This window comes from Crinia signifera, chromosome 3, assembly GCF_055691185.1.
Source record: "Crinia signifera chromosome 3, ASM5569118v1, whole genome shotgun sequence".
Classification (NCBI taxonomy): Eukaryota; Metazoa; Chordata; class Amphibia; order Anura; family Myobatrachidae; genus Crinia; species Crinia signifera.
The window spans coordinates 98,892,965-98,919,832 of record NC_139219.1 but is presented as its reverse complement, the minus strand read 5'-3'; positions in this window follow the sequence as shown (position 1 = coordinate 98,919,832).

Here is a 26,868-nt window from a genome sequence, read left to right as displayed (position 1 = left end):
TTTTACGCGACCTTCATACGGATAAGTAGCCTAAATAACACTTTTACCCGGCCTTTCTATGGATAAATAGCCGGTGTTACCCAACAGCCTGGCCTTCCTAGGGATACATAGCCTGAGATACACTTTAACCAGCCTTCCTACAGATAAGTAGCCTGGGTAACAGTTTTGCCCGGCCTTCCTACGGATAAGTAGCCTGGGTCACACTTTAACCTGGCCTTCCTATGGATTAGTAGCCTGAGTAACACTTTTACATGGCCTTTCTACGGATAAGTAGCATGAGTAACACTTCTACCCGGCCTTCCTACGGATAAGTAACCTGGGTAACACTTTTACCGGTCCTTCCTACAGAAAAGTAGCCTGAGTAACACTTTCACCCGGCCTTGCTATGGATAAATAGCCTGTGTTACCCGACAGCCTGGCCTTCCTAGGGGTACATAGCCTGAGAAACACATTTACAAAGCCTTCTTACAGATAAGTAGCCTGGGTAACACTCTTGCCCATCCTTCCTACGGATAAGTAGCTTGTGTAACACTTTTACCCATCCTTCCTACGGATAAGTATCCTTGGTAACACTTTTACCCGGCCTTCCTACGGATAAGTATCCTTGGTAACACTTTTGCCCGGCCTTCCTACGGATAAGTAGCCGGGGTAACACTTTTGCCCGGCCTTCCTACGGATAAGTAGCCGGGGTAACACTTTTGCCCGGCCTTCCTACGGATAAGTAGCCGGGGTAACACTTTTGCCCGGCCTTCCTACGGATAAGTAGCCGGGGTAACACTTTTGCCCGGCCTTCCTACGGATAAGTAGCCGGGGTAATACTTTTGCCCTTCCATCCTTCGGATAAGTAGCTTGGGTAACACTTTTACCAGCCTTCCTATGAATAAATAGCCTGGGTAAGACTTTTCCCCGGCCTTCCTACGGATAAGTAGCCTGGGTAACACTTTTGCCCATCCTTCCTATGGATAACTTTCATTGGTAACACTTTTGCCCGGCCTTCCAACGGTTAAGTAACCTGGACAATACTTTTGCCCGGCCTTCCTACGGATAAGTAGCTTGACTAACACTTTTACCCGGCCTTACTTTGGATAAATAGCCTGTGTTACCCGACAGCCTGGCCTTCCTACGGATAAGTAGCCTGAATAACACTTTTACCCGGCCTTTCTACGGATAAGTAGCCTGAGTAACACTTTTGCCCAGCCTTCCTACAGATAAGTAGCCGGGGTAACACTTTTGCCCAGCCTTCCTATGGAAAAGTAGCATGGTTAACACTTTTCCCAGCCTTCCTATGGATAAATAGCCTGGGTAAGACTTTTGCTCGGCCTTCCTACGGATAAGTAGCCTGGGTAACACTTTTTCCAGTCCTTCCTACGGATAAGTATCCTTGGTAACACCGTTGCCCGGCCTTCCTACGGATAAGTAGCCGGGGTAATACTTTTGCCCTGCCTTCCTACGGATAAGTAGCATGGGTAACACTTTTCCCAGCCTTCCTATGGATAAATAGCCTGGGTAAGACTTTTGCTTGGCCTTCCTACAGATAAGTAGCCTGGGTAACACTTTTGCACGTCCTTCCTACGGATAAGTAGCAGGGGAAACACTTTTGCCCAGCCTTCCTACGGATAAGTAGCCTGGGATATACTTTTGCCCGGCCTTCCTACAGATAAGAGACCTGGGTAACACCTTTGCCCGGCCTTGCTATGGATAAGTAGCATGCATAATACTTTTACCCGGCCTTCCTACGGATAAGTAGCCTGGGTAACACCGTTGCCCGTCCTTCCTATGGATAAATAGCCTGGGTAACACTTTTGCCCAGCCTTCCTACGGATAAGTAGCCTGGGTATCACTTTTGCCCTGCCTTCCTAACACTTTTCCCAGCCTTCCTATGGATAAATAGCATGGGTAAGACTTTTGCTCGGCCTTCCTACGGATACGTAGCCTGGGTAACACTTTTGCACGTCCTTCCTACAGATAAGTAGCCTGGGAAAAACTTTTGCCCGGCCTTCCTACGGATAAGTAGCCTGGGAAATACTTTTGCCTGGCCTTCCTACAAATAAGTTGCCTGGGTAACACCTTTGCCCGGCCTTGCTATGGATAAGTAGAATGAATAATACTTTTACCCGGCCTTCCTACGGATAAGTAGCCTGGGTAACACCGTTGCCCGGCCTTCCTATGGATAAATAGCCTGGGTAACACTTTTGCCCAGCCTTCCTACGGATAAGTAGCCTGGGTAACACTTTTGCCCTGCCTTCCTTTGGATAAGTAGCATGGGTAACACTTTTCCCTGCCATCCAAAGGATAAATATCCTGGGTAAGACTTTTGCTCGGCCTTCCTATGGATAATTAGCCTTGGTAGCACTTTTTCCCGGCCTTCCTACGGATAAGTAGCCGGGGCAATACTTTTGCCCTACCATCCTACGGATAAGTAGCTTGGGTAACACTTTTCCCAGCCTTCCTATGAAAAAATAGCCTGGGTAAGACTTTTGCCCGGCCTTCCTACGGATAAGTAGCCTGGGTAACACTTTTGCCCGTCCTTCCTACGGATAACTTTCCTTGGTAACACTTTTGCCCGGCCTTCCTACAAATAAGTAACCTGGGCAATACTTTTGCCCGGCCTTCCTACGGATAAGTAGCTTGACTAAAACTTTTACCCGGCCTTCCTTTGGATAAATAGCCTGTGTTACCCGACAGCCTGGCCTTCCAATGGATAAGTAGCCTGAATAACACTTTTACCCGGCCTTTCTATGGATAAGTAGCCTGAGTAACACTTTTGCCCAGCCTTCTACGGATAAGTTGCCGGGGTAACACTTTTGCCCAGCCTTCCTACGGATAAGTAGCATGGGTAACACTTTTCCCAGCCTTCCTATGGATAAATAGCCTAGGTAAGACTTTTGACCGGCTTTCCTACGGATAAGTAGCCTGGGTAACACTTTTTCCAGTCCTTCCTACGGATAAGTATACTTGGTGACAACGTTGCCACATTTACCTGGCCTTCCTATGGATAAATCGCCTGTGTTACCCGACAGCCTGGGATTCCTACAGATAAGTAGCCTGAGTAAAACTTTTGCTCGGCCTTCCTATAGATAAGTAGCCTGAGTAACACTTTTGCCTGTCCTTCCTACGGATAAGTAGCCTGGGTAACACTTTTGCCTTTCCTTCCTACGGAAAAGTATCCTTGGTAACACTTTTACCCGGCCTTCTTACGGACAAGTAGCCTGGGTAACACTTTTGCCAGGCCTTCCTATGGATAAGTAGCCTGAGTAACCCTTTTACCTGGCCTTCCTACGGATAAGTAGCCTGAGTAACACTTTTACCCGGCCTTCCTATGGATAAGTAGCCTGAGTAACACTTTTACCCGGCCTTCCTATGGATAAGTAGCCTGAGTAAGACTTTTACCCGGCCTTACTATGAATAAGTATCCTTAGTAACACTTTTTCGCCCGGCCTTCCTACGGATAAGTATCCTTGGTAACTCTTTTACCCGGCCTTCCTACGGATAAGTAGCCTGAGTAACACTTTTACCCGGCCTTCCTATGGATAAGTAGCCTGAGTAACACTTCTACCCGGCCTTCCTATGGATAAGTAGCCTGGGTAACACTTTTGCCCATCCTTCCTACGGATAAGTATCCTTGGTAACACTTTTGCCCAGCCTTCCTACGGATAAGTAGCCTGGGTCACACTTTTACGCGGCCTTCATACGGATAAGTAGCCTGAGTAACACTTCTACCCGGCCTTCCTATGGATAAGTAGCCTGGGTAACACTTTTGCCCATCCTTCCTACGGATACTTATCCTTGGTAACACTTTTGCCCAGCCTTCCTACGGATAAGTAGCCTGGGTCACACTTTTACGCGGCCTTCATACGGATAAGTAGCCTGAGTAACACTTTTACCCGGCCTTCCTATGGATAAATTGCCTGTTTTACCCGACAGCCTGGCCTACCTATGGATAAGTAGCCTGAGTAACAGTTTTGGCCAGACTTCCTAAAGGTACTGTAAGTAGCCTGGGTAACACTTTTGCCCGGCCTTCCTACGGATAAGTAGCCTGGGTCACACTTTTACGCGCCCATATTATGGATAAGTAGCCTAAATAACACTTTTACCCGGCCTTCCTATGGATAAATAGCCTGTGTTACCCAACAGCCTGGCCTTCCTAGGGATACATAGCCTGAGAAACACTTTACCCGGCCTTCCTACAGATATGCACCCTGGGTAACAGTTTTGCCCGGCCTTCCTACGGATAAGTAGCCTGGGTCACACTTTAACCTGGCCTTCCTATGGATTAGTAGCCTGAGTAACACTTTTACCTGGCCTTTCTACGGATAAGTAGCCTGAGTAACACTTCTACCCGGCCTTCCTACGGATAAGTAGCCTGGGTAACAATTTTACCCATCCTTCCTACAGAAAAGTAGCCTGAGTAACACTTTCACCCGGCCTTCCTATGGATAAATAGCCTGTGTTACCCGACAGCCTGGCCTTCCTAGGGGTACATAGCCTGAGAATCACATTTACCCGGCCTTCCTACAGATAAGTAGCCTGGGTAACACTTTTGTCTGTCCTTCCTACGGATAAGTAGCTTGAGTAACACTTTTACCTGTCCTTCCTACAGATAAGTAGCCTTGGTAACACGTTTGCCAGTCCTTCCTAAGGATAAGTAGCCTGGATAACACTTTTGCCCGGTCTTCCTATGGATAAGTACCCTTGGTAACACTTTTACCCGGCCTTCCTATGGATAAGTAGCCTGAGTAACACTTTTACCTGGCCTTTCTACAGATAAGTAGCCTGAGTAACACTTCTACCCGGCCTTCCTACGGATAAGTAGCTTGGGTAACACTTTTACCCGTCCTTCCTACTTATAAGTAGCCTGGCTAACACTTTTGCCCGGGCTTCCTATGGATAAGTAGCCTGAGTAACACTTTTGCCCGGCGAGTAACACTTTTGCCCGGCCTTCCAACCGATAAGTAGCCTTGGTAACACGTTTACCAGTCCTTCCTAAGGATAATTAGCCTGGATAACACTTTTGCCCGGTCTTCCTATGGATAAGTACCCTTGGTAACACTTTTACCCGGCCTTCCTACGGATAAGTAGCCTGAGTAACACTTTTACCCGGCCTTCCTATGGATAAGTAGCCTGAGTAACACTTTTACTATGGATAAGTAGCCATGGTAACACATTTACTTGGCCTTCCTACGGATAAGTAGCCTGGGTAACACTTTTGCACGGCCTTCCTACGGATAAGTAGCCTGGGTAACATTTTTGCCCGGCCTACCTACGGATAAGTAGCCTGAGTAACACTTTTACCCGGCCTTCCTATAGATAAGTAGCCTGAGTAACACTATTACCCGGCCTTCCTATTGATAAATAGCCTGTGTTACCCGACAGCCTGGCCTTCCTACGGATAAGTAGCCTGAGTAACACTTTTGCCCAGCCTTTCTACAGATAAGTAGCCTGGGTAACATTTTTGCCCATCCTTCCTATGGAAAAGTATCCTTGGTAACACTTTTACCCGGCCTTCCTATTGATAAGTAGCCTGATTATCCTATTGATAAATAGACTGTTTTACCTGACAGCCTGGCCTTCCTACAGATAACTAGCCTGAGTAACACTTTTGCCCAGCCTTCCTACAGATAACTAGCCTGAGTAACACTTTTAACCGGCCTTCCTACGGATAAGTAGCCTGGGTAATACTTTTGCCTGGCATTGCTACAGATAAATTGCCTGGGTAACACCTTTGCCCAGCCTTCCTATGGATAAGTAGCTTGGGTAACACTTTTACCCGGCCTTCCTATGGATAAATTGCCTGTTTTACCCGACAGCATGGCCTTCAAATGGATAAGTAGCCTGAGTAACAGTATTGCCCGGACTTCCTACAGGCACTGTAAGTAACCTGGGTAACACTTTTGCCCGGCCTTCCTTCGGATAAGTAGCCTGGGTCATACTTTTACGCGGCCTTCATACGGATAAGTAGCCTAAATAACACTTTTACCCGGCCTTCCTATGAATTCATAGCCTGTGTAACCCAACAGCCTGGCCTTCCTAGGGATACATAGCCTGAGAAACACATTTACCCGGCCTTTCTACAGATAAGTAGCCTGGGTAACACTTTTGCCCGTCCTTCCTACGGATAAGTAGCTTGTGTAACACTTTTACCCATCCTTCCTACGGATAAGTATCCTTGGTAACACTTTTACCCGGCCTTCCTACGGATAAGTAGCCTGAGTAACACTTCTACCCGCCTTCCTACGGATAAGTAGCTTGTGTAACACTTTTGCCCATCCTTCATACGGATAAGTATCCTTGGTAACACTTTTGCCCAGCCTTCCTACGGATAAGTAGCATGGGTAACACTTTTTCCCGGCCTTCCTACGGATAGGTAGCCGGGGTAATACTTTTGCCCTACCATCCTTCGGATAAGTAGCTTGAGTAACACTTTTCCCAGCCTTCCTACGAATAAATAGCCTGGGTAAGACTTTTGCCCGGCCTTCCTACGGATAAGTAGCCTGGGTAACACTTTTGCCCATCCATAACTTTCCTTGGTAACACGTTGCACGGCCTTCCTACGGATAAGTAACCTGGGCAATACTTTTGCCCGGCCTTCCTACGGATAAGTAGCTTGACTAACACTTTTACCCGGCCTTCCTTTGGATAAATAGCCTGTGTTACCCGACAGCCTGGCCTTCCTACGGATAAGTAGCCTGAACAACACTTTTACCCGGCCTCTCTACGGATAAGTAGCCTGAGTAACACTTTTGCCCAGCCTTCCTACAGATAAGTAGCCGGGGTAACACTTTTGCCCAGCCTTCCTACGGATAAAAAGCATGGGTAACACTTTTCCCAGCCTTCCTATGGATAAATAGCCTGGGTAAGACTTTTGCTCGGCCTTCCTACGGATAAGTAGCCTGGGTAACACTTTTTCCAGTCCTTCCTACGGATAAGTATCCTTGGTAACACCGTTGCCCGGCCTTTCTACGGATAAGTAGCCGGGGTAATACTTTTGCCCTGCCTTCCTACGGATAAGTAGCATGGGTAACACTTTTCCCAGCCTTTCTATGGATAAATAGCCTGGGTAAGACTTTTGCTCGGCCTTCCTATGGATAAGTAGCCTGGGTAACACTTTTGCACGTCTTTCCTACGGATAAGTAGCCTGGGAAACACTTTTTCCCGGCCTTCCTACGGATAAGTAGCCTGGGAAATACTTTTGCCCGGCCTTCCTACAGATAAGTTGCCTGGGTAACACCTTTGCCCGGCCTTGCTATTGATAAGTAGCCTGCATAATACTTTTACCCGGCCTTCCTACGGATAAGTAGCCTGGGTAACACCGTTGCCCGGCCTTTCTATGGATAAATCTCCTGGGTAACACTTTTGCCCAGCCTTCCTACGAATAATTAGCCTGGGTAACACTTTTGCCCTGCCTTCCTTTGGATAAGTAGCATGGGTAACACTTTTCCCAGCCTTCCAATGGATAAATATCCTGGGTAAGACTTTTGCTCGGCCTTCCTATGGATAACTAGCCTGTGTAACACTTTTACCCAGCCTTCTTATGGATAAATTGCCTGTTTTACCTGACAGCCTGGCCTTCCTATGAATAAGTAGCCTGAGTAACAGTTTTGCCCGGACTTCCTACAGGTACTGTATGTAGCCTGGGTAAAACTTTTGCCCGGCCTTCCTACGGATAAGTAGCCTGGGTCACACTTTTACGCGACCTTCATACGGATAAGTAGCCTAAATAACACTTTTACCCGGCCTTTCTATGGATAAATAGCCGGTGTTACCCAACAGCCTGGCCTTCCTAGGGATACATAGCCTGAGATACACTTTACCCAGCCTTCCTACAGATAAGTAGCCTGGGTAACAGTTTTGCCCGGCCTTCCTACGGATAAGTAGCCTGGGTCACACTTTAACCTGGCCTTCCTATGGATTAGTAGCCTGAGTAACACTTTTACATGGCCTTTCTACGGATAAGTAGCATGAGTAACACTTCTACCCGGCCTTCCTACGGATAAGTAACCTGGGTAACACTTTTACCGGTCCTTCCTACAGAAAAGTAGCCTGAGTAACACTTTCACCCGGCCTTGCTATGGATAAATAGCCTGTGTTACCCGACAGCCTGGCCTTCCTAGGGGTACATAGCCTGAGAAACACATTTACAAAGCCTTCTTACAGATAAGTAGCCTGGGTAACACTCTTGCCCATCCTTCCTACGGATAAGTAGCTTGTGTAACACTTTTACCCATCCTTCCTACGGATAAGTATCCTTGGTAACACTTTTACCCGGCCTTCCTACGGATAAGTATCCTTGGTAACACTTTTGCCCGGCCTTCCTACGGATAAGTAGCCGGGGTAACACTTTTGCCCGGCCTTCCTACGGATAAGTAGCCGGGGTAACACTTTTGCCCGGCCTTCCTACGGATAAGTAGCCGGGTTAACACTTTTGCCCGGCCTTCCTACGGATAAGTAGCCGGGGTAACACTTTTGCCCGGCCTTCCTACGGATAAGTAGCCGGGGTAATACTTTTGCCCTTCCATCCTTCGGATAAGTAGCTTGGGTAACACTTTTACCAGCCTTCCTATGAATAAATAGCCTGGGTAAGACTTTTGCCCGGCCTTCCTACGGATAAGTAGCCTGGGTAACACTTTTGCCCATCCTTCCTACGGAAAACTTTTATTGGTAACACTTTTGCCCGGCCTTCCTACGGTTAAGTAACCTGGGCAATACTTTTGCCCGGCCTTCCTCTGGATAAGTAGCTTGACTAACACTTTTACCCGGCCTTCCTTTGGATAAATAGCCTGTGTTACCCGACAGCCTGGCCTTCCTACGGATAAGTAGCCTGAATAACACTTTTACCCGGCCTTTCTACGGATAAGTAGCCTGAGTAACACTTTTGCCCAGCCTTCCTACAGATAAGTATCCTTGGTAACACTTTTGCCCGGCCTTCCTACGGATAAGTAGCCGGGGTAACACTTTTGCCCGGCCTTCCTACGGATAAGTAGCCGGGGTAACACTTTTGCCCGGCCTTCATACGGATAAGTAGCCGGGGTAACACTTTTGCCCGGCCTTCCTACGGATAAGTAGCCGGGGTAACACTTTTGCCCGGCCTTCCTACGGATAAGTAGCCGGGGTAATACTTTTGCCCTTCCATCCTTCGGATAAGTAGCTTGGGTAACACTTTTACCAGCCTTCTTATGAATAAATAGCCTGGGTAAGACTTTTGCCCGGCCTTCCTACGGATAAGTAGCCTGGGTAACACTTTTGCCCATCCTTCCTATGGATAACTTTCATTGGTAACACTTTTGCCCGGCCTTCCTACGGTTAAGTAACCTGGGCAATACTTTTGCCCGGCCTTCCTACGGATAAGTAGCTTGACTAACACTTTTACCCGGCCTTACTTTGGATAAATAGCCTGTGTTACCCGACAGCCTGGCCTTCCTACGGATAAGTAGCCTGAATAACACTTTTACCCGGCCTTTCTACGGATAAGTAGCCTGAGTAACACTTTTGCCCAGCCTTCCTACAGATAAGTAGCCGGGGTAACACTTTTGCCCAGCCTTCCTATGGAAAAGTAGCATGGTTAACACTTTTCCCAGCCTTCCTATGGATAAATAGCCTGGGTAAGACTTTTGCTCGGCCTTCCTACGGATAAGTAGCCTGGGTAACACTTTTTCCAGTCCTTCCTACGGATAAGTATCCTTGGTAACACCGTTGCCCGGCCTTCCTACGGATAAGTAGCCGGGGTAATACTTTTGCCCTGCCTTTCTACGGATAAGTAGCATGGGTAACACTTTTCCCAGCCTTCCTATGGATAAATAGCCTGGGTAAGACTTTTGCTCGGCCTTCCTACAGATAAGTAGCCTGGGTAACACTTTTGCACGTCCTTCCTACGGATAAGTAGCAGGGGAAACACTTTTGCCCAGCCTTCCTACGGATAAGTAGCCTGGGATATACTTTTGCCCGGCCTTCCTACAGATAAGAGACCTGGGTAACACCTTTGCCCGGCCTTGCTATGGATAAGTAGCATGCATAATACTTTTACCCGGCCTTCCTACGGATAAGTAGCCTGGGTAACACCGTTGCCCGGCCTTCCTATGGATAAATAGCCTGGGTAACACTTTTGCCCAGCCTTCCTACGGATAAGTAGCCTGGGTATCACTTTTGCCCTGCCTTCCTAACACTTTTCCCAGCCTTCCTATGGATAAATAGCATGGGTAAGACTTTTGCTCGGCCTTCCTACGGATACGTAGCCTGGGTAACACTTTTGCACGTCCTTCCTACAGATAAGTAGCCTGGGAAAAACTTTTGCCCGGCCTTCCTACGGATAAGTAGCCTGGGAAATACTTTTGCCTGGCCTTCCTACAAATAAGTTGCCTGGGTAACACCTTTGCCCGGCCTTGCTATGGATAAGTAGCCTGAATAATACTTTTACCCGGCCTTCCTACGGATAAGTAGCCTGGGTAACACCGTTGCCCGGCCTTCCTATGGATAAATAGCCTGGGTAACACTTTTGCCCAGCCTTCCTACGGATAAGTAGCCTGGGTAACACTTTTGCCCTGCCTTCCTTTGGATAAGTAGCATGGGTAACACTTTTCCCTGCCATCCAAAGGATAAATATCCTGGGTAAGACTTTTGCTCGGCCTTCCTATGGATAATTAGCCTTGGTAGCACTTTTTCCCGGCCTTCCTACGGATAAGTAGCCGGGGCAATACTTTTGCCCTACCATCCTACGGATAAGTAGCTTGGGTAACACTTTTCCCAGCCTTCCTATGAAAAAATAGCCTGGGTAAGACTTTTGCCCGGCCTTCCTACGGATAAGTAGCCTGGGTAACACTTTTGCCCGTCCTTCCTACGGATAACTTTCCTTGGTAACACTTTTGCCCGGCCTTCCTACAAATAAGTAACCTGGGCAATACTTTTGCCCGGCCTTCCTACGGATAAGTAGCTTGACTAAAACTTTTACCCGGCCTTCCTTTGGATAAATAGCCTGTGTTACCCGACAGCCTGGCCTTCCAATGGATAAGTAGCCTGAATAACACTTTTACCCGGCCTTTCTATGGATAAGTAGCCTGAGTAACACTTTTGCCCAGCCTTCTACGGATAAGTTGCCGGGGTAACACTTTTGCCCAGCCTTCCTACGGATAAGTAGCATGGGTAACACTTTTCCCAGCCTTCCTATGGATAAATAGCCTAGGTAAGACTTTTGACCGGCTTTCCTACGGATAAGTAGCCTGGGTAACACTTTTTCCAGTCCTTCCTACGGATAAGTATACTTGGTGACAACGTTGCCACATTTACCTGGCCTTCCTATGGATAAATCGCCTGTGTTACCCGACAGCCTGGGATTCCTACAGATAAGTAGCCTGAGTAAAACTTTTGCTCGGCCTTCCTATAGATAAGTAGCCTGAGTAACACTTTTGCCCGTCCTTCCTACGGATAAGTAGCCTGGGTAACACTTTTGCCTTTCCTTCCTATGGAAAAGTATCCTTGGTAACACTTTTACCCGGCCTTCTTACGGACAAGTAGCCTGGGTAACACTTTTGCCAGGCCTTCCTATGGATAAGTAGCCTGAGTAACCCTTTTACCTGGCCTTCCTACGGATAAGTAGCCTGAGTAACACTTTTACCCGGCCTTCCTATGGATAAGTAGCCTGATTAAGACTTTTACCCGGCCTTCCTATGGATAAGTAGCCTGAGTAAGACTTTTACCCGGCCTTACTATGAATAAGTATCCTTAGTAACACTTTTTCGCCCGGCCTTCCTACGGATAAGTATCCTTGGTAACTCTTTTACCCGGCCTTCCTACGGATAAGTAGCCTGAGTAACACTTTTACCCGGCCTTCCTATGGATAAGTAGCCTGAGTAACACTTCTACCCGGCCTTCCTATGGATAAGTAGCCTGGGTAACACTTTTGCCCATCCTTCCTACGGATAAGTATCCTTGGTAACACTTTTGCCCAGCCTTCCTACGGATAAGTAGCCTGGGTCACACTTTTACGCGGCCTTCATACGGATAAGTAGCCTGAGTAACACTTCTACCCGGCCTTCCTATGGATAAGTAGCCTGGGTAACACTTTTGCCCATCCTTCCTACGGATACGTATCCTTGGTAACACTTTTGCCCAGCCTTCCTACGGATAAGTAGCCTGGGTCACACTTTTACGCGGCCTTCATACGGATAAGTAGCCTGAGTAACACTTTTACCCGGCCTTCCTATGGATAAATTGCCTGTTTTACCCGACAGCCTGGCCTACCTATGGATAAGTAGCCTGAGTAACAGTTTTGGCCAGACTTCCTAAAGGTACTGTAAGTAGCCTGGGTAACACTTTTGCCCGGCCTTCCTACGGATAAGTAGCCTGGGTCACACTTTTACACGCCCTTAATATGGATAAGTAGCCTAAATAACACTTTTACCCGGCCTTCCTATGGATAAATAGCCTGTGTTACCCAACAGCCTGGCCTTCCTAGGGATACATAGCCTGAGAAACACTTTACCCGGCCTTCCTACAGATATGCACCCTGGGTAACAGTTTTGCCCGGCCTTCCTACGGATAAGTAGCCTGGGTCACACTTTAACCTGGCCTTCCTATGGATTAGTAGCCTGAGTAACACTTTTACCTGGCCTTTCTACGGATAAGTAGCCTGAGTAACACTTCTACCCGGCCTTCCTACGGATAAGTAGCCTGGGTAACAATTTTACCCATCCTTCCTACAGAAAAGTAGCCTGAGTAACACTTTCACCCGGCCTTCCTATGGATAAATAGCCTGTGTTACCCGACAGCCTGGCCTTCCTAGGGGTACATAGCCTGAGAATCACATTTACCCGGCCTTCCTACAGATAAGTAGCCTGGGTAACACTTTTGTCTGTCCTTCCTACGGATAAGTAGCTTGAGTAACACTTTTACCCGTCCTTCCTACAGATAAGTAGCCTTGGTAACACGTTTGCCAGTCCTTCCTAAGGATAAGTAGCCTGGATAACACTTTTGCCCGGTCTTCCTATGGATAAGTACCCTTGGTAACACTTTTACCCGGCCTTCCTATGGATAAGTAGCCTGAGTAACACTTTTACCTGGCCTTTCTACAGATAAGTAGCCTGAGTAACACTTCTACCCGGCCTTCCTACGGATAAGTAGCTTGGGTAACACTTTTACTCGTCCTTCCTACTTATAAGTAGCCTGGCTAACACTTTTGCCCGGGCTTCCTATGGATAAGTAGCCTGAGTAACACTTTTGCCCGGCGAGTAACACTTTTGCCCGGCCTTCCAACCGATAAGTAGCCTTGGTAACACGTTTGCCAGTCCTTCCTAAGGATAATTAGCCTTGATAACACTTTTGCCCGGTCTTCCTATGGATAAGTACCCTTGGTAACACTTTTACCCGGCCTTCCTACGGATAAGTAGCCTGAGTAACACTTTTACCCGGCCTTCCTATGGATAAGTAGCCTGAGTAACACTTTTACTATGGATAAGTAGCCATGGTAACACATTTACTTGGCCTTCCTACGGATAAGTAGCCTGGGTAACACTTTTGCACGGCCTTCCTACGGATAAGTAGCCTGGGTAACATTTTTGCCCGGCCTACCTACGGATAAGTAGCCTGAGTAACACTTTTACCCGGCCTTCCTATAGATAAGTAGCCTGAGTAACACTATTACCCGGCCTTCCTATTGATAAATAGCCTGTGTTACCCGACAGCCTGGCCTTCCTACGGATAAGTAGCCTGAGTAACACTTTTGCCCAGCCTTTCTACAGATAAGTAGCCTGGGTAACATTTTTGCCCATCCTTCCTATGGAAAAGTATCCTTGGTAACACTTTTACCCGGCCTTCCTATTGATAAGTAGCCTGATTATCCTATTGATAAATAGACTGTTTTACCTGACAGCCTGGCCTTCCTACAGATAACTAGCCTGAGTAACACTTTTGCCCAGCCTTCCTACAGATAACTAGCCTGAGTAACACTTTTAACCGGCCTTCCTACGGATAAGTAGCCTGGGTAATACTTTTGCCTGGCATTGCTACAGATAAATTGCCTGGGTAACACCTTTGCCCAGCCTTCCTATGGATAAGTAGCTTGGGTAACACTTTTACCCGGCCTTCCTATGGATAAATTGCCTGTTTTACCCGACAGCATGGCCTTCAAATGGATAAGTAGCCTGAGTAACAGTATTGCCCGGACTTCCTACAGGCACTGTAAGTAACCTGGGTAACACTTTTGCCCGGCCTTCCTTCGGATAAGTAGCCTGGGTCATACTTTTACGCGGCCTTCATACGGATAAGTAGCCTAAATAACACTTTTACCCTGCCTTCCTATGGATAAATAGCCTGTGTAACCCAACAGCCTGGCCTTCCTAGGGATACATAGCCTGAGAAACACATTTACCCGGCCTTTCTACAGATAAGTAGCCTGGGTAACACTTTTGCCCGTCCTTCCTACGGATAAGTAGCTTGTGTAACACTTTTACCCATCCTTCCTACGGATAAGTATCCTTGGTAACACTTTTACCCGGCCTTCCTACGGATAAGTAGCCTGAGTAACACTTCTACCCGGCCTTGCTACGGATAAGTAGCTTGTGTAACACTTTTGCCCATCCTTCATACGGATAAGTATCCTTGGTAACACTTTTGCCCAGCCTTCCTACGGATAAGTAGCATGGGTAACACTTTTTCCCGGCCTTCCTACGGATAGGTAGCCGGGGTAATACTTTTGCCCTACCATCCTTCGGATAAGTAGCTTGAGTAACACTTTTCCCAGCCTTCCTACGAATAAATAGCCTGGGTAAGACTTTTGCCCGGCCTTCCTACGGATAAGTAGCCTGGGTAACACTTTTGCCCATCCTTCCTTCGGATAACTTTCCTTGGTAACACTTTGCACGGCCTTCCTACGGATAAGTAACCTGGGCAATACTTTTGCCCGGCCTTCCTACGGATAAGTAGCTTGACTAACACTTTTATCCGGCCTTCCTTTGGATAAATAGCCTGTGATACCCGACAGCCTGGCCTTCCTACGGATAAGTAGCCTGAACAACACTTTTACCCCGCCTCTCTACGGATAAGTAGCCTGAGTAACACTTTTGCCCAGCCTTCCTACAGATAAGTAGCCGGGGTAACACTTTTGCCCAGCCTTCCTACGGATAAAAAGCATGGGTAACACTTTTCCCAGCCTTCCTATGGATAAATAGCCTGGGTAAGACTTTTGCTCGGCCTTCCTACGGATAAGTAGCCTGGGTAACACTTTTTCCAGTCCTTCCTACGGATAAGTATCCTTGGTAACACCGTTGCCCGGCCTTTCTACGGATAAGTAGCCGGGGTAATACTTTTGCCCTGCCTTCCTACGGATAAGTAGCATGGGTAACACTTTTCCCAGCCTTTCTATGGATAAATAGCCTGGGTAAGACTTTTGCTCGGCCTTCCTATGGATAAGTAGCCTGGGTAACACTATTGCACGTCTTTCCTACGGATAAGTAGCCTGGGAAACACTTTTGCCCGGCCTTCCTACGGATAAGTAGCCTGGGAAATACTTTTGCCCGGCTTTCCTACAGATAAGTTGCCTGGGTAACACCTTTGCCCGGCCTTGCTATTGATAAGTAGCCTGCATAATACTTTTACCCGGCCTTCCTACGGATAAGTAGCCTGGGTAACACCGTTGCCCGGCCTTTCTATGGATAAATCTCCTGGGTAACACTTTTGCCCAGCCTTCCTACGAATAATTAGCCTGGGTAACACTTTTGCCCTGCCTTCCTTTGGATAAGTAGCATGGGTAACACTTTTCCCAGCCTTCCAATGGATAAATATCCTGGGTAAGACTTTTGCTCGGCCTTCCTATGGATAAGTAGCCTGGGTAACACTTTTACCCAGCCTTCCTATGGATAAATTGCCTGTTTTACCTGACAGCCTGGCCTTCCTATGAATAAGTAGCCTGAGTAACAGTTTTGCCCGGACTTCCTACAGGTACTGTAAGTAGCCTGGGTAAAACTTTTGCCCGGCCTTCCTACGGATAAGTAGCCTGGGTCACACTTTTACGCGGCCTTCATACGGATAAGTAGCCTAAATAACACTTTTACCCGGCCTTCCTATGGATTAATAGCCGGTGTTACCCAATAGCCTGGCCTTCCTAGGGATACATAGCCTGAGAAACACTTTACCCAGCCTTCCTACAGATAAGTAGCCTAAATAACACTTTTACTCGGCCTTCCTATGGATAAATCGCTTGTGTTACCCGACAGCCTGGGATTTCCACAGATAAGTAGCCTGAGTAAAACTTTTGCTCGGCCTTCCTACAGATAAGTAGCCTGAGTAACACTTTTGACTGTCCTTCCTACAGAATAGTATCCTTGGTAACACTTTTACCCGGCCTTCTTACGGACAAGTAGCCTGGGTAACACTTTTGCCAGGCCTTCCTATGGATAAGTAGCCTGAGTAACACTTTTACCTGGCCTTCCTATGGATAAGTAGCCTGAGCAACACTTTTACCCGGCCTTCCTATGGATAAATAGCCTGTGTTACCCTACAGCCTGGCCTTCCTATAGATAAGCAGCCTGAGTAACACTTTTACCCGGCCTTCCTACGGATAAGTAGCCTGAGAAACACTTTTACCCGGCCTTCCTATGGATAAGTAGCCTGAGTAAGACTTTTACCCGGCCTTACTATGGACATATATCCTTAGTAACACTTTTTCGCCCGGCCTTCCTACGGATAAGTATCCTTGGTAACTCTTTTGCCAGGCCTTCCTACAGATAAGTAGCCTGAGTTACACTTTTAACCGGCCTTCCTATGGATAAATTGCCTGTTTTACCCGACAGCCTGGGCTTCCTATGGATAACTAGCCTGAGTAACAGTTTTTCCCGGACTTCCTACAGGTACTGTAAGTAACCTGGGTAACACTTTTGCCCGGCCTTACTACGGATAAGTAGCCTAGGTCACACTTTTACGCGGCCTTCATACGGATAAGTAGCCTAAATAACACTTTTACCCGGCCTTCCTATGGATAAATCGCCTGTGTTACCCGACAGCCTGGGATTCCTACAGATAAGTAGCCTGAGTAAAACTTTTGCTCGGCCTTCCTACAGATAAGTAGCCTGAGTAACACTTTTGCCCGTCCTTCCTACGGATAAGTAGCCTGGGTAACACTTTTGCCTGTCCTTCCTACAGAATAGTATCCTTGGTAACACTTTTCCTCGGCCTTCTTACGGACAAGTAGCCTGGGTAACACTTCTGCCAGGCCTTCCTATGGATAAGTAGCCTGAGTAAGACTTTTACCCGGCCTTACTATGGATAAATATCCTTAGTAACACTTTTTCGCCTGGCCTTCCTACGGATAAGTGTCCTTGGTAACTCTTTTCCAGGCCTTCCTACGGATAAGTAGCCTGGGTAACAGTTTTGCCCGGCCTTCCTACGGATAAGTAGCCTGGGTCACACTTTAACCGGGCCTTCCTATGGATTAGTAGCCTGAGTAACACTTTTACCTGGCCTTCCTACAGAAAAGTAGCCTGAGTAACACTTTCACCTGGCCTTCCTATGGATAAATAGCCTGTGTTACCTGACAGCCTGGCCTTCCTAGGGGTACATAGCCTGAGAAACACATTTACCCGGCCTTCCTACAGATAAGTAGCCTGGGTAACACTTTTGCCCGTCCATCCTACGGATAAGTAGCTTGTGTAACACTTTTACCTGTCCTTCCTTCGGATAAGTATCCTTGGTAACACTTTTACCCGTCTTTCCTACGGATAAGTAGCCTGAGTAACACTTCTACCCGGCCTTCCTACGGATAAGTAGCCTGGGTAACACTTTTGCCCATCCTTCCTACGGATAAGTATCCTTGGTAACACTTTTGCCCAGCCTTCCTACGGATAAGTAGCATGTGTAACACTTTTGCTCGGCCTTCCTACGGATAGGTAGCAGGGGTAATACTTTAACCTGGCCTTCCTATGGATTAGTAGCCTGAGTAACACTTTTACCTGGCCTTCCTACAGAAAAGTAGCCTGAGTAACACTTTCACCTGGCCTTCCTATGGATAAATAGCCTGTGTTACCTGACAGCCTGGCCTTCCTAGGGGTACATAGCCTGAGAAACACATTTACCCGGCCTTCCTACAGATAAGTAGCCTGGGTAACACTTTTGCCCGTCCATCCTACGGATAAGTAGCTTGTGTAACACTTTTACCAGTCCTTCCTTCGGATAAGTATCCTTGGTAACACTTTTACCCGTCTTTCCTACGGATAAGTAGCCTGAGTAACACTTCTACCCGGCCTTCCTACGGATAAGTAGCCTGGGTAACACTTTTGCCCATCCTTCCTACGGATAAGTAGCCTGAGAAACACTTTTACCCGGCCTTCCTATGGATAAGTAGCCTGAGTAAGACTTTTACCCGGCCTTACTATGGACATATATCCTTAGTAACACTTTTTCGCCCGGCCTTCCTATGGATAAGTATCCTTGGTAACTCTTTTGCCAGGCCTTCCTACGGATAAGTAGCCTGAGTTACACTTTTAACCGGCCTTCCTATGGATAAATTGCCTGTTTTACCCGACAGCCTGGGCTTCCTATGGATAACTAGCCTGAGTAACAGTTTTTCCCGGACTTCCTACAGGTACTGTAAGTAACCTGGGTAACAATTTTGCCCGGCCTTCCTACGGATAAGTAGCCTAGGTCACACTTTTACGCGGCCTTCATACGGATAAGTAGCCTAAATAACACTTTTACCCGGCCTTCCTATGGATAAATCGCCTGTGTTACCCGACAGCCTGGGATTCCTACAGATAAGTAGCCTGAGTAAAACTTTTGCTCGGCCTTCCTACAGATAAGTAGCCTGAGTAACACTTTTGCCCGTCCTTCCTACGGGTAAGTAGCCTGGGTAACACTTTTGCCTGTCCTTCCTACAGAATAGTATCCTTGGTAACACTTTTCCTCGGCCTTCTTACGGACAAGTAGCCTGGGTAACACTTCTACCAGGCCTTCCTATGGATAAGTAGCCTGAGTAACACTTTTACCTGGCCTTCCTATGGATAAGTAGCCTGAGCAACACTTTTACCCGGCCTTCCTATGGATAAATAGCCTGTGTTACCCTACAGCCTGGCCTTCCTGTAGATAAGCAGCCTGAGTAACACTTTTACTCGGCCTTCCTACGGATAAGTAGCCTGAGAAACACTTTTACCCGGCCTTCCTATGGATAAGTAGCCTGAGTAAGACTTTTACCCGGCCTTACTATGGATAAATATCCTTAGTAACACTTTTTCGCCTGGCCTTCCTACGGATAAGTATCCTTGGTAACTCTTTTGACAGGCCTTCCTACGGATAAGTAGCCTGGGTCACACTTTAACCTGGCCTTCCTATGGATTAGTAGCCTGAGTAACACTTTTACCTGGCCTTCCTACAGAAAAGTAGCCTGAGTACCACTTTCACCTGGCCTTCCTATGGATAAATAGCCTGTGTTACCTGACAGCCTGGCCTTCCTAGGGGTACATAGCCTGAGAAACACATTTACCCGGCCTTCCTACGGATAAGTATCCTTGGTAACACTTTTACCCGTCTTTCCTACGGATAAGTAGCCTGAGTAACACTTCTACCCGGCCTTCCTACGGATAAGTAGCCTGGGTAACACTTTTGCCCATCCTTCCTACGGATAAGTATCCTTGGTAACACTTTTGCCCAGCCTTCCTACGGATAAGTAGCATGTGTAACACTTTTGCTCGGCCTTCCTACGGATAGGTAGCAGGGGTAATACTTTTGCCCTACCATCCTTCGGAAAAGTAGCTTGGGTAACACTTTTCCCAGCTTCCTACGAATAAATAGCCTGGGTAAGACTTTTGCCCGGCCTTCCTACGGATAAGTAGCCTGGGTAACACTTTTGCCCATCCTTCCTACGGATAACTTTCCTTGGTAACACTTTTGCCCGGCCTTCCTACGGATAAGTAGCCTGAGAACACTTTTACCCCGCATTCCTATGGATAAATATCCTTAGTAACACTTTTTCACCCGGCCTTCCTACGGATAAGTATCCTTGGTAAATCTTTTGCCAGGCCTTCCTACGGATAAGTAGCCTGAGTTACACTTTTATAAGTAGCCTGAGTAACAGTTTTGCCTGGACTTCCTACAGGTACTGTAAGTAACCTGGGTAACACTTTTGCCTGGCCTTCCTTCGGATAAGTAGCCTGGGTCACACTTTTACGCGGCCTTCATACGGATAAGTAGCCTAAATAACACTTTTACCCGGCCTTCCTATGGATAAATAGCCTGTGTTACCCAACAGCCTGGCCTTCCTAGGGATACATAGCCTGAGAAACACTTTACCCGGCATTCCTACAGATAAGTAGCCTGGGTAACAGTTTTGCCCGGCCTTCCTATGGATAAGTAGCCTGGGTCACACTTTAACCTGGCCTTCTTATGCATTAGTAGCCTGAGTAACACTTTTACCTGGCCTTCCTACAGCAAAGTAGCCTGAGTAACACTTTCACCCGGCCTTCCTATGGATAAATAGCCTGTGTTACCTGACAGCCTGGCCTTCCTAGGGGTACATAGCCTGAGAAACACATTTACCCGGCCTTCCTACAGATAAGTAGCCTGGGTAACACTTTTGCCCGTCCTTCCTACGGATAAGTAGCTTGTGTAACACTTTTACCCGTCCTTCCTACGGATAAGTATCCTTGGTAACACTTTTACCCGGCCTTCCTACGGATAAGTAGCCTGAGTAAGACTTCTACCCGGCCTTCCTACGGATAAGTAGCTTGGGTAACACTTTTGCCCATCCTTCCTATGGATAAGTATCCTTGGTAACACTTTTGCCCAGCCTTCCTACGGATAAGTAGCATGGGTAACACTTTTGCCCGGCCTTCCTACGGATAGGTAGCCAGGGTAATACTTTTGCCCTACCATCCTTCGGATAAGTAGCTTGGGTAACACTTTTCCCAGCCTTCCTACGAATAAATAGCCTGGGTAAGAATTTTGCCCGGCCTTCCTACGGATAAGTAGCCTGGGTAACACTCTTGCCCATCCTTCCTACGGATAACTTTCCTTGGTAACACTTTTGCCCGGACTTCCTACGGATAAGTAACCTGGGCAATACTTTTGCCCGGCCTTCCTACGGATAAGTAGCTTGACTAACACTTTTACCCGGCCTTACTTTGGATAAATAGCCTGTGTTACCCGACAGCCTGGCCTTCCTATGGATAAGTAGCCTGAATAACACTTTTAACCGGCCTTTCTACGGATAAGTAGCCTGAGTAACACTTTTGCCCAGCCTTCCTACAGATAAGTAGCCGGGGTAACACTTTTGCCCAGCCTTCGTACGGATAAGTAGCATGGGTAACACTTTTCCCAGCCTTCCTATAGATAAATAGCCTGGGTAAGACTTTTGCTCAGCCTTCCTACGGATAAGTAGCCTGGGTAACACTTTTTCCAGTCCTTCCTACGGATAAGTATCCTTGGTAACACCGTTGCCCGGCCTTCCTACAGATAAGTAGCCGGGGTAATACTTTTGCCCTGCCTTCCTACGGATAAGTAGCATGGGTAACACTTTTCCCAGCCTTCCTATGGATAAATAGCCTGGGTAAGACTTTTGCTCGGCCTTTCTACGGATAAGTAGCCTGGGTAACACTTTTGCACGTCCTTCCTACGGATAAGTAGCCTGGGAAACACTTTTGCCCGGCCTTCCTACGGATAAGTAGCCTGGGAAATACTTTAGCCCGGCCTTCCTACAGATAAGTTGCCTGGGTAACACCTTTGCCCGGCCTTGCTATGGATAAGTAGCCTGCATAATACTTTTACCCGGCCTTCCTATAGATAAGTAGCCTGGGTAACACCGTTGCCCGGCCTTTCTATGGATAAATATCCTGGGTAACACTTTTCCCCAGCCTTCCTACGAATAAGTAGCCTGGGTAACACTTTTGCCCTGCCTTCCTTTGGATAAGTAGCATAGGTAACACTTTTCCCAGCCTTCCAATGGATAAATAGCCTGGGTAAGACTTTTGCTCGGCCTTCCTACGGATATGTAGCCTGGGCAACACTTTTGCACGTCCTTCCTACAGATAAGTAGCCTGGAAAACACTTTTGCCCAGCCTTCCTACGGATAAGTAGCCTGGGAAATACTTTTGCCCGGCCTTCCTACAAATAAGTTGCCTGGGTAACATCTTTGCCCGGCCTTGCTATGGATAAGTAGCCTGCATAATACTGTTACCCGGCCTTCCTACGGATAAGTAGCCTGGGTAACACCGTTGCCCGGCCTTCCTATGGATAAATAGCATGGGTAACACTTTTGCCCAGCCTTCCTACGGATAAGTAGCCTGGGTTACACTTTTGCCCTGCCTTCCTTTGGATAAGTAGCATGGGTAACACTTTTCCCTGCCTTCCAATGGATAAATATCCTGGGTAAGACTTTTGCTCAGCCTTCCTATGGATAATTAGCCTTGGTAACACTTTTGACCGGCCTTCCTACAGATAAGTAGCCTGGGTAACACTTTTGCCCCGCCTTCCTACGGATAAGTAGCCGGGGTAATACTTTTGCCCTACCATCCTATGGATAAGTAGCTTGGGTACCACTTTTCTCAGCAGTCCTATGAATAAATAGCCTGGGTAAGACTTTTGCCCGGCCTTCCTACGGATAAGTAGCCTGGGTAATACTTTTGCCCGTCCTTCCTACGGATAACTTTCCTTGGTAACACTTTTGCCCGGCCTTCCTACAAATAAGTAACCTGGGCAATACTTTTGCCCGGCCTTCCTACGGATAAGTAGCTTGACTAACACTTTTACCCGGCCTTCCTTTGGATAAATAGCCTGTGTTACCCGACAGCCTGGCCTTCCTATGGATAAGTAGCCTGAATAAGACTTTTACCAAGCCTTTCTATGGATAAGTAGCCTGAGTAACACAACTTTGCCCAGCCTTCTACGGATAAGTTGCCGGTGTAAAAATTTTGCCCAGCCTTCCTACGGATAAGTAGCATGGGTAACACTTTTCCCAGCCTTCCTATGGATAAATAGCCTGGGTAAGACTTTTGCTCGGCCTTCCTACGGATAAGTAGCCTGGGTAACACTTTTTCCAGTCCTTCCTACGGATAAGTTTCCTTGGTGACAACGTTGCCCGGCCTTCTTACGGATAAGTAGCTGGGGTAATACTTTTGCCCTGCCTTCCTACGGATAAGTAGCATGGGTAACATTTTTCCCAGCCTTCCTATGTATAAATAGCCTGGGTAAGACTTTTGCCGGGCCTTCCTACGTATAAGTAGCCTGGGAAATACTTTTGCCCGGCCTTCCTACTGATAAGTGGCCTGGGTAACAATTTTGCCCAGCCTTGCTATGGATAAGTAGGCTGCATAATACTTTTACCCGGCCTTAGTACGGATAAGTAGCCTGGGTAACACCGTTGCCCAGCCTTCCTATGGATAAATAGCCTGGGTAACACTTTTGCCCAGCCTTCCTACGGATAAGTAGCCGGGGTAACACTTTTGCCCTGCCTTCCTACGGATAAGTAGCATGGGTAACACTTTTCCCAGCCTTCCAATTGATTAATATCCTGGGTAAGACTTTTGCTCGGCCTTACTACGGAAAAGTCGCCTGGGAAACACTTTTGTCCGTCCTTCCTACGGATAAGTAGCCTGGGTAACACTTTTGCCCGACCTTCCTACGGATAAGTAGCCTGACTAACACATTTACCCGGCCTTCCTTTGGATAAATAGCCTTTGTTTCCCGACATCATGGCCTTCCTACGGATAAGTAGACTGAGTAACACTTTTACATGGCCTTCCTATGGATAAATCGCCTGTGTTACCCGACAGCCTGGGATTCCTACAGATAAGTAGCCTGAGTAAAACTTTTGCTCGGCCTTCCTATAGATAAGTAGCCTGAGTAACACTTTTGCCCGTCCTTCCTACGGATAAGTAGCCTGTGTAACACTTTTGCCTTTCCTTCCTACGGAAAAGTATCCTTGGTAACACTTTTACCCGGCCTTCTTACGGACAAGTAGCCTGGGTAACACTTTTGCCAGGCCTCCCTATGGATAAGTAGCCTGAGAAACACTTTTACCCGGCCTTCCTATGGATAAGTAGCCTGAGTAACACTTTTACCCGGCCTTCCAATGGATAAGTAGCCTGAGTAAGACGTTTCCCCGGCCTTACTATGGATAAGTATCCTTAGTAACACTTTTTCGCCCAGCCTTCCTACGGATAAGTATCTTTGGTAACTCTTTTACCCGGCCTTCCTACGGATAAGTATCCTGAGTAACACTTTTACCCGGCCTTCCTATGGATAAATTGCCTGTTTTACCCGACAGCCTGGACTACCTATGGATAAGTAGCCTGAGTAACAGTTTTGCCCGGTCTTCCTAAAGGTACTGTAAGTAGCCTGGGTAACACTTTTGCCCGGCCTTCCTACGGATAAGTAGTACGGGTCACACTTTTACGCGGTCTTCATACGGATAAGTAGCCTAAATAACACTTTTACCCGGCCTTCATATGGATAAATAGCCTGTGTTACCCAACAGCCTGGCCTTCCTAGGGATACATAGCCTGAGAAACACTTTACCCGGCCTTCCTACAGATAAGTAGCCTGGGTAACAGTTTTGATCGGCCTTCCTACGGATAAGTAGCCTGGGTCACACTTGAACCTGGCCTTCTTATGGATTAGTAGCCTGAGTAACACTTTCACCCGGCCTTCCTATGGATAAATAGCCTGTGTTAACTGACAGCCTGGCCTTCCTAGGGGTACATAGCCTGAGAAACACATATACCCGGCCTTCCTACAGATAAGTAGCCTGGGTAACACTTTTTCCTGTCCTTCCTATGGATAAGTAGCTTGTGTAACACTTTTACCCGTCCTTCCTACGGATAAGGATCCTTGGTAACACTTTTACCCGGCCTTCCTACGGATAAGTAGCCTGAGTAACACTTCTACCCGGCCTTCCTATGGATAAGTAGCCTGGGTAACACTTTTGCCCATCCTTCCTACTGATAAGTATCCTTGGTAACACTTTTGCCCAGCCTTCCTACGGATAAGTAGCATGGGTAACACTTTTGCCCGGCCTTCCTACGGATAGGTAGCCGGGGTAATACTTTTGCCCTACCATCCTTCGGATAAGTAGCTTGGGTAACACTTTTCCAAGCCTTCCTACGAATAAATAGCCTGGGTAAGACTTTTGCCCGGCCTTCCTACGGATAAGTAGCCTGGGTTACACTTTTGCCCATCCTTCCTACGGATAACTTTCCTTGGTAACACTTTTGACCGGTCTTCCTACGGATAAGTAACCTGGGCAATACTTTTGCCCGGCCTTCCTACGGATAAGTAGCTTGACTAACACTTTTACCCGGCCTTCCTTTGGATAAATAGCCTGTGTTACCCGACAGCCTGGCCTTCCTACGGATAAGTAGCCTGAATAACACTTTTACCCGGCCTTTCTACGAATAAGTAGCCTGAGTAACACTTTTGCCCAGACTTCCTACAGATAAGTAGCCGGGGTAACACTTTTGCCCAGCCTTTCTACGGATAAATAGCATGGGTAACACTTTTTCCAGTCCTTCCTACGGATAAGTAGGAATGGTAACACCGTTGCCCGGCCTTCCTACGGATAAGTAGCCGGGGTAATACTTTTGCCCTGCCTTCCTACGGATAAGTAGCATGGGTAACACTTTTCCCAGCCTTCCTATGGATAAATAGCCTGGGTAAGACTTTTGCTCGGCCTTCCTACGGATAAGTAGCCTGGGTAACACTTTTGCACGTCCTTCCTATGGATAAGTAGCCTGGGAAATACTTTTGCCCGGCCTTCCTACAGATAAGTTGCCTGGGTAACACCTTTGCCCAGCCTTGCTATGGATAAGTAGCCTGCATAATACTTTTACCCGGCCTTCCTACGGATAAGTAGCCTGGGTAACAACATTGACCGGCCTTTCTATGGATAAATATCCTGGGTAACACTTTTGCCCAGCCTTCCTACGAATAAGTAGCCTGGGTAACACTTTTGCCCTGCCTTCCTTTGGATAAGTAGCATGGGTAACACTTTTCCCAGCCTTCCAATGGATAAATATCCTGGGTAAGACTTTTGCTCGGCCTTCCTATGGATAAGTAGCCTGGGTAACACTTTTGCCCGTCCTTCCTATGGATAAGTATCCTTGGTAACACTTTTGACCGGCCTTCCTATGGATAAGTAGCCTGGGTAACACTTTTACCCAGCCTTCCTATGGATAAATTGCCTGTTTTACCCGACAGCCAGGCCTTCCTATGAATAAGTAGCCTGAGTAACAGTTTTGCCCGGACTTCCTACAGGTACTGTAAGTAGCCTGGGTAAAACTTCTACCCGGCCTTCCTACGGATAAGTAGCCTGGGTAACACTTTTACCTGTCCTTCCTACAGAAAAGTAGACTGAGTAACACTTTCACCCGGCCTTGCTATGGATAAATATCCTGTGTTACCCGACAGCCTGGCCTTCCTAGGGGTACATAGCCTGAGAAACACATTAACCCGGCCTTCCTACAGATAAGTAGCCTGGGTAACAGTTTTGATCGGCCTTCCTACGGATAAGTAGCCTGGGTCACACTTGAACCTGGCCTTCTTATGGATTAGTAGCCTGAGTAACACTTTCACCCGGCCTTCCTATGGATAAATAGCCTGTGTTAACTGACAGCCTGGCCTTCCTAGGGGTACATAGCCTGAGAAACACATATACCCGGCCTTCCTACAGATAAGTAGCCTGGGTAACACTTTTTCCTGTCCTTCCTATGGATAAGTAGCTTGTGTAACACTTTTACCCGTCCTTCCTACGGATAAGGATCCTTGGTAACACTTTTACCCGGCCTTCCTACGGATAAGTAGCCTGAGTAACACTTCTACCCGGCCTTCCTATGGATAAGTAGCCTGGGTAACACTTTTGCCCATCCTTCCTACTGATAAGTATCCTTGGTAACACTTTTGCCCAGC